Raw genomic sequence first — 12,006 nt, 5'->3', positions numbered from 1 at the left:
TCCGCTCATCAGAAGCCCTTTTGCTCCTCTGATGAGATACAGTAAACATCTGCCCCGGTGACTCCCTCGGAAACTCCACCAGGCCTAAGGGCTCAGTCGGGTGGACGCAGACAGGGCTGTCTCTTCTCTCTGCTAGTGAAGTCTGTGTGTTCTGGCATCACCGTGCCCCGGCAGGACACAGCCACCAGCATCCATGCCTGAAGCTGACGGACAGCAGCCTCATACAGGGTCTAGCTGTGGAGAATTGTAATGTCCTGGAGGCACACGTGACTAGAAGCCAATTCTGACAGGCGCGCTTTGAGCACCTATTGTGTACACTGCCACCCTCCTCTCAAAGTTTACAGTCTGGTCATGAAGAGACGCAGAGACATACAGGACCTTGATCGAAACCCAAAATAGTGCTTGATGAGAGGCTTAAAATACCAGATGAACTCAAGGAAGTCGGCAACTGCTTCTTGTCATGGTCCGAACGTGGGGTGGAAAAGAATTTCCAGACACAAGCCAGAATGTAAAGAAGATAGAACTTATTAGAGGGAAGGGTCACTGCCAGAGCAGCGGGCCGACTCCCAAGTAGTCTGGGAGAGTCGAGCCCAAATAATGTGCCATTGATCAATTTTTAGAGCCAGAAAACAAAAGAATGGTCCGAGGTGAAAATTTTGTTTACTGATTGGTCGAGGCATATATATCTTTCTTCTGTAGGGTGGGAGTGGGACAGGCCAGATGCATTTCATTATTTGGGACAGGTCCCTTCGCCCAGGTGGGCTCAGGAATTTCGTAACCATCGCAACTTGGTAGGGAGAGCGATTAAGAGTCCGGTAGGGGGTGTAACACTGAAACCTTTCCAGGCAGGGCTGTCCTTTGTCCTTGAAGCATCACTGTCCTTGGAGCGCCACACTTTTGCTTGGGAGGAGAGGGTCTTGAAGGATGAGCACAACTGTGGCAGGTGGAGAGGGGAAAGGGGTACAAAGGGGTCAGCTGGAGGGGGAAGTGGGACGTTCTGGATACAGGGGAGGTTTGAGCAGAAGGAAGCGGGGAAGAACACGGGTGTGATAAAGTGAGGAGAAAAGGATACTCTTGCTGGGGTGTGGGCAGCACGGTGTGGGAGAGGAACTAATTCCTTCTAAGTTTTTCTGGCTGGTCTGAGAATTAAATTAACATGAGTCAGATTAACAAAAGAAAAATCAAACAAAAGTCTAATAAGATCTATACATGGGATAAAGCCAGGAAAACTAACTCACCAAAATAGCCAAAACCCTCACCTTAAATATCATCTTCAGCTAAAGACGAAAGAGGATATTGGGGGTAGTGGTTTGGGACATAATGCACATGAAGATGGAAAAGCAAATGTTTGGTAAATAAATGTCTCCTGGCCCTGCAGAGACAATGGGACACAGAGTGGACTCTAATCGCTAGGCCCTGCCTCTCCACCACACCTAGCCCATCATCTTTGCAGATGTCTCTGGCGATAGCTCTATTCCAGGAACAGGTTTCTTTTTTTTTTGAATTTTTGATTTTAATTTTTTATACAGCAGGTTCTTATTAGCTATCCATCTTATACATATTAGTGTATATATGTCAATCCCAATCTCCCAATTCCTCCCACCACCACCTCCCCTCCCCCCATCACTTTCCCCGCTTGGTGTCCATACGTTTTTTCTCTACATCTGTGTCTCTATTTCTGCCCTGCAAACCGGTTCATCTCTACCATTTTTCTAGTAGGAACAGGCTTTTTATGAGAATTCACTTAGGCAATTAAGGGGAAGGTAAGAAGAAAAACTTCCTGAGTTTTCCAGCCTAAATTAATCCTCATGCCAAAGAGGTATTTGGGGTAGCAAATTTTGCTCCCCTACAATGGGGTGGAGAGGAGATGGAAAAAGACAGGTAGGGTCTAGGTTGTAGAGGCCATGAATCTATCAACAAGGGGTTGGATTACGCTCCTGTATCCCTACTCCATGAAATGATTTGGGGAAAGGAGAGACATGCTTATAAATTATACGGCTGTATTAATTATTGTACTGGGACTGTTACCATCACAGAAATTAAAATGTCACGCCATCTATTAAATTTGGACCTTCTACTACAGTTAGTAAAAAGCCACAGCTGGTTGGGGGAATTTTTTGTTGCTGTTATTCATGGTGTTGGTTTGCTTATGACCTAGTATCTTTGTTAACTCTTACATGAGACTTTGACAGGCAGAGAAACTAGGGTGTTATTTCTCAGAGATGATCTAGGTAACATTCTGTGGTTATCACTTGTTATTTCTTCTTCTCCTTTTAGAAAGAGTATTTGTGTTTCTTCTAAACATGCAGAATTTGAGAGCATGGGAATAGTAAGATCAGATCTATGTTTTAAAAAGAAAACCCAGGTAATTCTAGGGTCAATGTCTAAACTGGATTGGATTAGAAGGAGAGAAGCTAGAGATGGGAATACTAGTTTCAGACCTAGCTTGCTAGTTTGCTTTTATTCACTCACTCAGAAAATCTTTAGGAGTATCTACAATGTGCCAGGCACTTTCTGGGCAACACAAATAAAGGAGTGAATGGACTTCCCTGGCGGGCCAGTGGTTAAGACTCCACGCTCCCAATGCAGAGGGCATGGGTTCGATCTGTGGTCGGAGAACTAAGATCCCGCATGCTTCATGGTGTGGCCAAAAAAAAAAGGAGTGAAGAAAACAAATGAAGCATCAGCTCTCCTGGATCTTCCATTCATCTGGGGGAGTATAGATAATAGACATATGAATCTACAGTGTTGGGTATTGATGTGCTAAGAAGGAAAAAGAAACAGGTGAGAAAGATGAAATGTGCTGGGTGGAGCTATTTTTCTTCCTTTTTGTCTTTTTTTTTTTTCTCATTGTGGTAAAAATGTCCATAACATAAAATTTACCACGTTAACCATTTTAAAGTTACAATTCAGTTGCATTAAGTACACTCACATTGTTGTATAACTGAAACAGGAGGGAAGGGGGCAGGGCACAACCTTTAAAAGAATGACAGCTGTTGGGGATACAATATAACTGGTTACAACCAACTAGGTCCAAGATGGCGGGAGATTCAACTTCCAGTAGACCTTGAGCCTCATTATACGCTAATTGTAATACATCAACATGCTAAATGACACACCCACCAGCGCCATGAGAATTCCAAGGCTAACCATAAAGGGCCAAAAGTGGGCCGTGGCCCAATTCCTGGGAAATCCCCACCCCTTCCACAAAACAGTGGGAATAATGCTCCCACTCGTTAGCTTATGAAATTACCCAGCCCATAAAAACTAACCACCCCCATATTTCGGGGCCACTCTTGCCTTTTGAGACAGACCGCATTCTGTCTATGGAATGTGTATCTCTGTGAATAAAGCCACTTCTTACCTATCACTTTGTCTCTCACTGAATTCCTTCTGCATTGAGACATAAAGAACCTGAGCTTCATTAAGTCCTGAGACTAGGTGTGCAAGATTTTAATTAAAAGACCATGAGGGGCTTCCCTGGTGGCACAGTGGTTAACAATCCTCCTGCCAATGCAGGGGACACGGATTCGAGCCCTGGCCGGGGAAGATCCCACATGCCCGGAGCAACTAAGCCTGTGCACCACAACTACTGAGCCTGCGGTCCAGAGCCTTTGAGCCACAGCTACTGAAGCCAGTGCACCTAGAGCCTGTGCTCCGCAGCAAGAGAAGCCACCTCAATAAGAAGCCCGCGCACGCAATGAAGAGTAGACCCTTCTCGCAGCAACTAGAGAAAGCCCCCGCGCAGCAACGAAGACCCAACGCAGCCAAAAATAAATAAATAAATAAAATTTAAAATAAATAAATAAAAGACAGTGGGTTCAAGTCCCAGCCCATGGGTTCAAGTCCCAATCTGAGTTGTGAGGTTTCACAATTATAACCACCATCCATCTCCAGAACTGTCTTGGGTGGAGCTCTTTTTGCTAGAGTAGTTGAAGCTTCTCTAATACACTAGCATCTGAGTAGCAGCCTCAACGAAGTGAGAACAAGCTTTGTGCACAGCTTAGGTTAGCATGTTCCACACCCTGGAAACAGTTAAGACGACATCAATAGCCCAGGTGAGAGTTGATATAATAAGGTTTGGTGTAGCGAAAACCGCACCTCCAGAGCACAAAGAAGAAGGGACTTGGGAGTCACTTTTCTCCTGGAAGTAATGCATTGAGCAGAGATGTCAACCCAGATCCGTGAAGAGACAGACAATTCAGTGCTAAGCACAAGCTCTTTAATCATGAAGAGGATCTTCATATTTTTCCTGAGATCCTGCATCAAAGAGCATATGGTGGTTGTGAACACAATTTATGAGGTTGTGAAGTTTACTGAGTTTCCTTTTTAAGTTATAGAACTTTCTTCCATCAGTTATGATTGAGGAGTCATGAGTTTCCTATGGAATGTCCTTTAGCTTGTTGGTACAAGTTTCCCCTGTGCAGGAGCAATTAACCATACATTATTGAGTACATTCCATTTTTCTAGGTACAGAGGAAAACAGGGACATGCCTATGTCTCCTCTACTTGGTCATCAGAAATACCTCTAGACCTTAATCTGTTCAGCTAACCTAATAATTTGTCATCCATGAAACCTTCATATGTTCTGCATTCTGCATCCGATTCTTCCTGTTCAATGAAAGATCCAAATCATGATTTCTGACTTAGGTGGATATTTGAAAGATTAACTTGCTGTGCTAATATCATACAGGAGTCACAACACCAAGCCTTGTGCCACAGTCACATAAAGAAAATTAAGGGATGCACAAAAGAAATTGAACATGTTGTCCTCCTTTGAGTTGCCCTTCAAATTTGCTTTCTTTGGAAACTTGCACAGAAACTTAAATATGTTTGCCCAAGGTGGGTGCTTGTTTTCTTACTGATATGAAAAGCAGTAAGAGGAAATGGAGTTGTTTTGCCCGTAAGGAGGAGCAATCCTTGTAAACAGAGGCCGAGTCAGTGAAAATTCACAGTGTAAGAATCTGGGGGTATGTAGGGACTTCCCTGGTGGTCCAGTGGTTAAGATTCCCCCCTTCCAATGAAGGGGGTACAGGTTCGATCCCTGGTAGGGGAGCTAAGATTCCCACCTGTCTTGGGGCCAAGAAACCAAAACAGAAGCAACATTGTAACAAATTCAATAAAGACTTTAAAAATGGTCCACATCAAAAAAAAAAAAAAAAAAGAATCTGGGGGTGTGTATAATGAGTTTGTAAAATTTTCTACAGGGCTGATACAGCGTGCAATAGTTAGGGTTACATATATTGTGTGTTTGGGCAGAGAAAGCAGAGACCCTACAGTTTATAAAGAAGCTGCAAGTACAACGTGATGTGTTGAATAACCCATCACTAACTACATATCTCCCTGGGGTTTAATTTTACAAGTTCATAATCCTTTATCTGAAACTCTTGGGCCATGTGTTTTGGAATTCAAATTTTTTTTTTCAGAAATGTGGTACATATACTACATAGCATTACGTGATACTTCCAGCAGAGTCTGGAATTATTTAAACCCATCGATATATTCCCAGTGAAATGTATGATTATGTGTACTAGGTAGAATAAATAAGGATCATAAACAGACTTACATCAACAGTTCAGGTCAGATTCTGCTGCCAAATTAGTTTGAGCACCAAACCTTTGGTTTCAGAGGCAAAACTCTGAAATTGCAGAATTGTGGCTAAGGGATTGTAGATTTATATGCCCTTTCTCTGTGTAATTCTGAAAAGCAAGCAATTGCTTGAACCAATCTTATGAGTAGCTAGGATGCTATGAATCAACAATCTGGGTCTGGGCAGGAAGGAATTACTCAACACCACATCCTTCTACACGCTGCGGATGTGTCTGTAACAGGAGGTCTTTTGTTGGGGGGTATTTGGTATACATCAGTGGGACCTGAAAACACACAAGTAAGAAGAACTAATAGACATATGCAGGGCGCTTTTTTCTGGCTCACCAGAAGGCAGAAACCCAATGAATCATATCCCGCTAGGCAGGTGCGGGCAACAGACAACTGATATCTCCCAAGTGTATCTGAAAGGATCTTATTACCTAAGATGCTAAGGGGGGTCGTTGCCTTGTTGCCTTGGCAACCATAGGTAAGGATAATGAAGTCAGCTCATTTTAGTCACTGTTCAGTTCTCAATACACTTTCCCGCAGACATGGCTGCCTAACAGTTGCCAGACCTGCACTCAGGACATATTTCTTCTCCTGGAAGATTCACGTGGCACCTGTGGCTGCTCTATCCCTGGGCGTGCTCGTGGACCATGCTCTCCAAACAGGCCACACGCCGGACAGCCTCTGGTTTCTGTCTCCTGGGTTTCAGATTAGCTAGCCCAACGCAAAGCAACCTGGACAATGTGGGTCGTAGGATGGCTTGGGAGCCAGGTGAGTAGCTTTTCATTTTTTCCTCACTGTGGGTATTTCCTAGTGAAGGAACATATAGAACTTTCTTGACAGGAGCCTTTACTCATATCAAGTCAAGAAATTAATATTTTACTTTTGACTTATTATTCAATAAGGAAAGCATACCTTGATGAGGAGACTAATTTTTCAACTCAACACATTATTTTTTATTTTTGGCTGCATTGAGTCTTTGTTGTTGCATGTGGGCTTTCCCTAGTTGTGGCGAACGGGGGCTCCTCTTCATTGCGGTGTGTGGGCTTCTCATTGCGGTGGCTTCTCTTGTTGCGGAGCACGGGCTCTAGGCATGTGGGCTTCAGTAGTTGTGACTCGCGGGCCCTAGAGCGCAGGCTCAGTAGTTGTGGTGCACGGGCTTAGTTGCTTCACAGCATGTGGGATCTTCCCGGAGCAGGGATTGAACCCGTGTCACCTGCATTGGCAGGCGGATTCTTAACCACTGCACCACGAGGGAAGTCCTTATGAATATGTTGAGCACATATTATATGTCACTATGCCAGGTGTAAGCAGTATCTGCAAAAAGTTGAGAGGCTAGAGTGTGTATGGGTATGTGTGACTGTGGAACTAGGAATAGCCTTAGGAGCTACGTTTGGCTTATGTAAGCACAAAAGCTTACAGGAAAGTTCATAGGCAGACTCAGCTGGTGCAGGCCTTTGCCTACCCTATACACTAGATGTCTGAAGGTGGAGGAACGGTCTTGGACCCATGAAGATCAAAACCACAGGCAGAGGGGTTCCCTGCTGGCACAGTGGTTGAGAATCTGCCTGCCAATGCAGTGGACATGGGTTCAAGTCCTGGTCCAGGAAGATCCCACATGCCGCAGAGGCCCAATGCAGCCAATAATAAATAAGTAAATAAATTTATTAAAAAAAAAACACAGGCAAAGATGGCAGAGCAGAAAGAATGGAAAACCCTTGTCCCCTGTGTGGTTGTTGGGTCTTTCTTGTCCCCTGCTTTAATCTTAGAATTGCTTTACAAAAACAAACAAACAAAAAAAACCCGAACTGTTTACCTCCAGATATTTCATGATGTGAAACAAAATAAAGGCCTATCTTGTTTGGCCACTGTGGCTGAGATTCTGTTATCTATAGCCAATTATAATCCTGATACAATGTTCTTCTAGAGTTTTTCCTCTGCGTATAGTAGATACATAAATTCTAACACTAACAACAATCTATGAAGCAGGTAATATTAGCCTTATTTTTAAAAGGGAAAACAGGTTCAGGTAAATCCAGGGAGCTTACCTCAGTCACTCAACTGGAAAGTTACCACACTGGGATGTATGCCCAGGTCTGGGGGACTCCAATACCCAATGTTCTTTCTCCTGTACCGTGTGCCTCTCTCTAGAGTTCCTGGACTGGCAGAGGAAGACACCCCTCCAAGTCTCTTTTTTTTTTTTTTTTTTGCGGTACACGGGCCTCTCACTGTTGTGGCCTCTCCCATTGCGGAGCACAGGCTCCGGACTCGCAGGCTCAGCAGCCATGGCTCACGGGCCCAGCCCCTCCATGGCATGTGGGATCTTCCCGGACCGGGGCACGAACCCACGTCCCCTGCATCGTCAGGCGGACTCTCAACCACTGCGCCACCAGGGAAGCCCTGTTGTGTTTTTAAATTGTGGCTATTGACTTAAGCAGAAGAATCCCTCTATCACTTAACATGCTTATATAACATCAGTTTAGGGTCACAGGCATTCTATGCCAAATAAATACTCATTAAAATGTGAGCCCATAATTTTGGTCATGTCCCTAACACCCCTACTATTATCCGATGCATAATAAGCACAGGTGCAATTCAACTGTATCTCAGCCTCTAACTTCTATGATTGATCTATACATGTAAATACTAGTTGTAATTATTACAAAACTATTAGTTTATTGTTTAAAGCTATTTGAGCATCACGAGAAAAATGATTTTTACACAAAACACTATAAATAAACACATCCTTGTTTTTCTACTAAGTTGTTCAATGAATTTATCCATATCTCTATATATTTCTATCTCCCTGGAAATTCCAGCCCCAGGGAAAGTATGCTTTTCATGCATATTTAAAATTAATATTCAACAGAAGCTTAACTAAAACTAGAGACAAGACAAAGTACTATATTTTTATGAGCTGTTTGTCAAAGTCCAAATAATTAACATTGTTGAATGTCATAAGGCAGGCAGTGTGCCACTTACTTGAACTGATATTTTCTTAGAAAAACTTCCAAAGCTTTGGCCATAGGAACTATGAATCTAGAGGTACCTCCTGGCTCTAAACAGAGAATCGTAAATTGGATGACTTAAGATGTCATGCCAAAGCAGAGCGACTACAGAGGGTGTTCAAGGGGATCAAAGTAATCTTCAACCCAGTGATCGCTGAGCATGGCTCTTGACTTGCTTCTCAACACTGTGACCGCCAGCCACACATGGGGTGTTTACCTGCCCCGTTCCTGCCTTTGCCCAGGGAGAAGGTGGGGCTGCTGCCTGCTGTGGCCCCATGGAGGAGGGCCTTGGCCCAGGAGCAGCCCTGCTCTCAGGTGTGTCTGGGGATGAGGCCAGGGTAAGGACTGCTGAAAGAGCACTTAGCAGTCCTTTGACCCATGCAGTCATGGCCTGTTTCTCGGAGCTGCAGCTGGCCTCATTCAATCTTCAGAGAGCACTAGAGCCCCATGACCACGACCTCCCACCAAGTCCCCCTCAAGACAGATGTGCTCCATCCCCCTAGGATCACGGCAAGTGTCAGTCGGAAGATGGCTGGCAGGTTTTCTAGTCCACCCCATGCATTCATTTTACTTTTGCTTTTAATTAAATTCAAAACAGTACCCCAAAAATGCAGGTCTGTCTTCACCACTATTCACCTCTCCCCCTAAATCACAGCTTCTCTCACTCACTTTTCCAGTTGACCACCGTTGCCAAGATGCAGAGCATCCTTCCAGCCCTTTTTCTACTCATTTGCATATAGATGTGCATGTATTTATTGCATAAGCAGGTTCATACCATATGTATTGTTCTGTGACTTGCCCTTTTTTTTTTTTAGCAACGTGTCTTGAAGAACTTTGCATATTGGCTCATATAGATTAGCTCACTGCTTTTTTTTTTTTTTTTTTTGCGGTACGCGGGCCTCTCACTGCTGCGGCCTCTCCCGCTGCGGAGCACAGGCTCCGGACGCGCAGGCTCAGCGGCCATGGCTCACGGGCCCAGCCGCTCCGCGGCATGTGGGATCTTCCCGGACCGGGGCACAAACCCGTGTCCCCTGCATCGGCAGGCGGACTCTCAACCACTGCGCCACCAGGGAAGCCCCTAGCTCACTGCTTTTAACTGATGGAGAGCGCTCCTCAGTCGGTCAGCAGAAACAGCTTAAAAAGTTGTGACCCCCAAATCAGACAAAGCCAAGAAAGACATCAGAATTCAATTCAATCCCCCTCCCTCAATTTTTATACAGGAAAAAAATCAAACATACAAAATAGTGGAAAGACTGGTATAGGAAACACACACATACGCTCCACTAGATTCAACAACTGTTACCACTTTCATTGGCTGTCATTTTAATATCTGCTAGAGTTGTTTGGTTCTAAGTTGAGAGGTATATGGAAAGAAGCAGGATTCATTAAGTCCCAAGGTCTTAAGAATTAGGAAGAAAAGACATTTACAAATTGTAAGAGCCAAAGAAATATAAAACCTTCTCAGGTGCGTGGAAGGTGCACATTTCTATGAGCAGAAGAATTAGTAACCTAGGGATGTGGGCTAGAAGGCTCCCCCTTCTTGAAATTCTGGAGTGACTGGCATAAGCATAAATGATACTTAGTGAGCTCCACTCAGCTGTATTTTTCTGGTAGCTATGCATCTCTGACATACTTAGGCAAAGTATGGGATGATATATGTATTTATCCCCAAAGACAGGGGATGATATATGTATTTCCTTGATGAGTGAAAAGAAGAATCACTCTTTTTGCCTGCAAATTCTGATGGTCTGAAATGGTCTGAAATCTTTTCCTTAAAGTTCACTAAGAAAGTAATCATCTGCCTAGAGGGTGGGCATCCTTTGATGCAAAGGAAAACTTAAAATCAAATATAGAAATGGAATATTATACAGGAATAAAATTGGATGAAATATAGCTATACTCAAGAAGCTGAATAAATCTTAGAAACATAATTTGCAGTGAAAAACAGCTGGTTGCAGAAGACTACATACAGTGTGATTCTATTCTTATAAAGCTCAAAAACTAGCAAATCCAAACAATATATTGTTTAGGAAGATGTACATGTCTTGGTAAAAAAAATTTTTTTTCATGAATGCATAAATTAGGATAGTGATTACCTTGAAATGGATGCGGGGTGAGTAGGATTTGCAAGCATGTGGCATAATCAAAAACACTGGTAATGGTCTATCTTTTTTAAAAAAATTTTTTGGCTGCATTGGGTCTTCGTTGCCATGCATGGGCTTTCTCTAGTTGCGTAGAGTGGGAGCTACTCTTTGTTGCAGTGTGTGGGCTTCTCATTGTGGTGGCTTCTCTTATGGCGGAGCATGGTCTCTAGTGCATGGGTTTCAGTAGTTGCGGCACGTGGGTTCAATAGTTGTGGCTCGTGGGCCCTAGAGCACAGGCTCAGTAGTTGTGGCTCACGGGCTTAGTTGCTCCGTGGCATGTGGGATCTTCCCGGACCAGGGCTTGAACCCGTGTCTCCTGCATTGGCAGGCAGATTCTTAACCACTGCGCCACCAGGGAAGTCCAGGTAATGTTCTATTGATTAACAGTGTGGTGGATTCCTGTATTCATTTTATTATATGCTCCCAAGCTTACATAGATGGTACTTATATTATTTTGTATGTATCAAATATAACATAATAAAATTTTGTAGGTGAAAATAAAAGCTAGACTTACAAGATAGAATAATAAAAATGTGTAAAATTAAAGCCTAAAGAAGAATTAGGGTTTGGGATCTGTAACTTTGATTAACTGGATACTCATTTTGGAACCAAAGCAAACCTCTGAATAGTTCATACAAAAAACTACCCTGAAAGGTACCAAAATACATTTAGCACATCATTCAGATGTACCATTGTTTATCTAGCCATTCTTTTAGTGGCATTTAATTTTAATTTTTTGCTATTCTAACACAGAGGAATAAGCATTCTTAAACAGATTTCTTTCAATATGTGTGTAAATATTTGTGGGGTATCTAGGTATCTAGAAATGGAGCTGCCAGGTCAAAGAGTGAAAGACTGAAGTATACACTCAAGGAAATTAAATATAAATTTGTGGCCTGGGTGGTGGGGCATTGCAGAGAGAATTGGAGGAAGATGGCCAAAAGGTAAACTTCCAGTTATATTATTATAAGATATTATAAGATAAATATTATAGCATAAATAAATACTAGGGATGTAATGTACAACATGCTAACTATAGCTAACACTGCTGTATGATATACAGAAAAGTTAAAAGGGTAAATCCTAAGAGTTCTCATCACAAGGAGAACACTTTTTTTCCCTTTTTATTGTATCAATATTCATGATGGATATCGATATCCATGATGATGGATTTTAGCTGAACCTATTGTGGTAATCATTTCCCAATATGTGTAAATGAAACCATCATGCTCTATGCCTTAAACTTATACAGTCATGTA

This window comes from Delphinus delphis, chromosome 6 (genome assembly GCF_949987515.2).
Source record: "Delphinus delphis chromosome 6, mDelDel1.2, whole genome shotgun sequence".
Lineage (NCBI taxonomy): Eukaryota > Metazoa > Chordata > Mammalia > Artiodactyla > Delphinidae > Delphinus > Delphinus delphis.
This window is presented reverse-complemented; position numbering follows the sequence as displayed.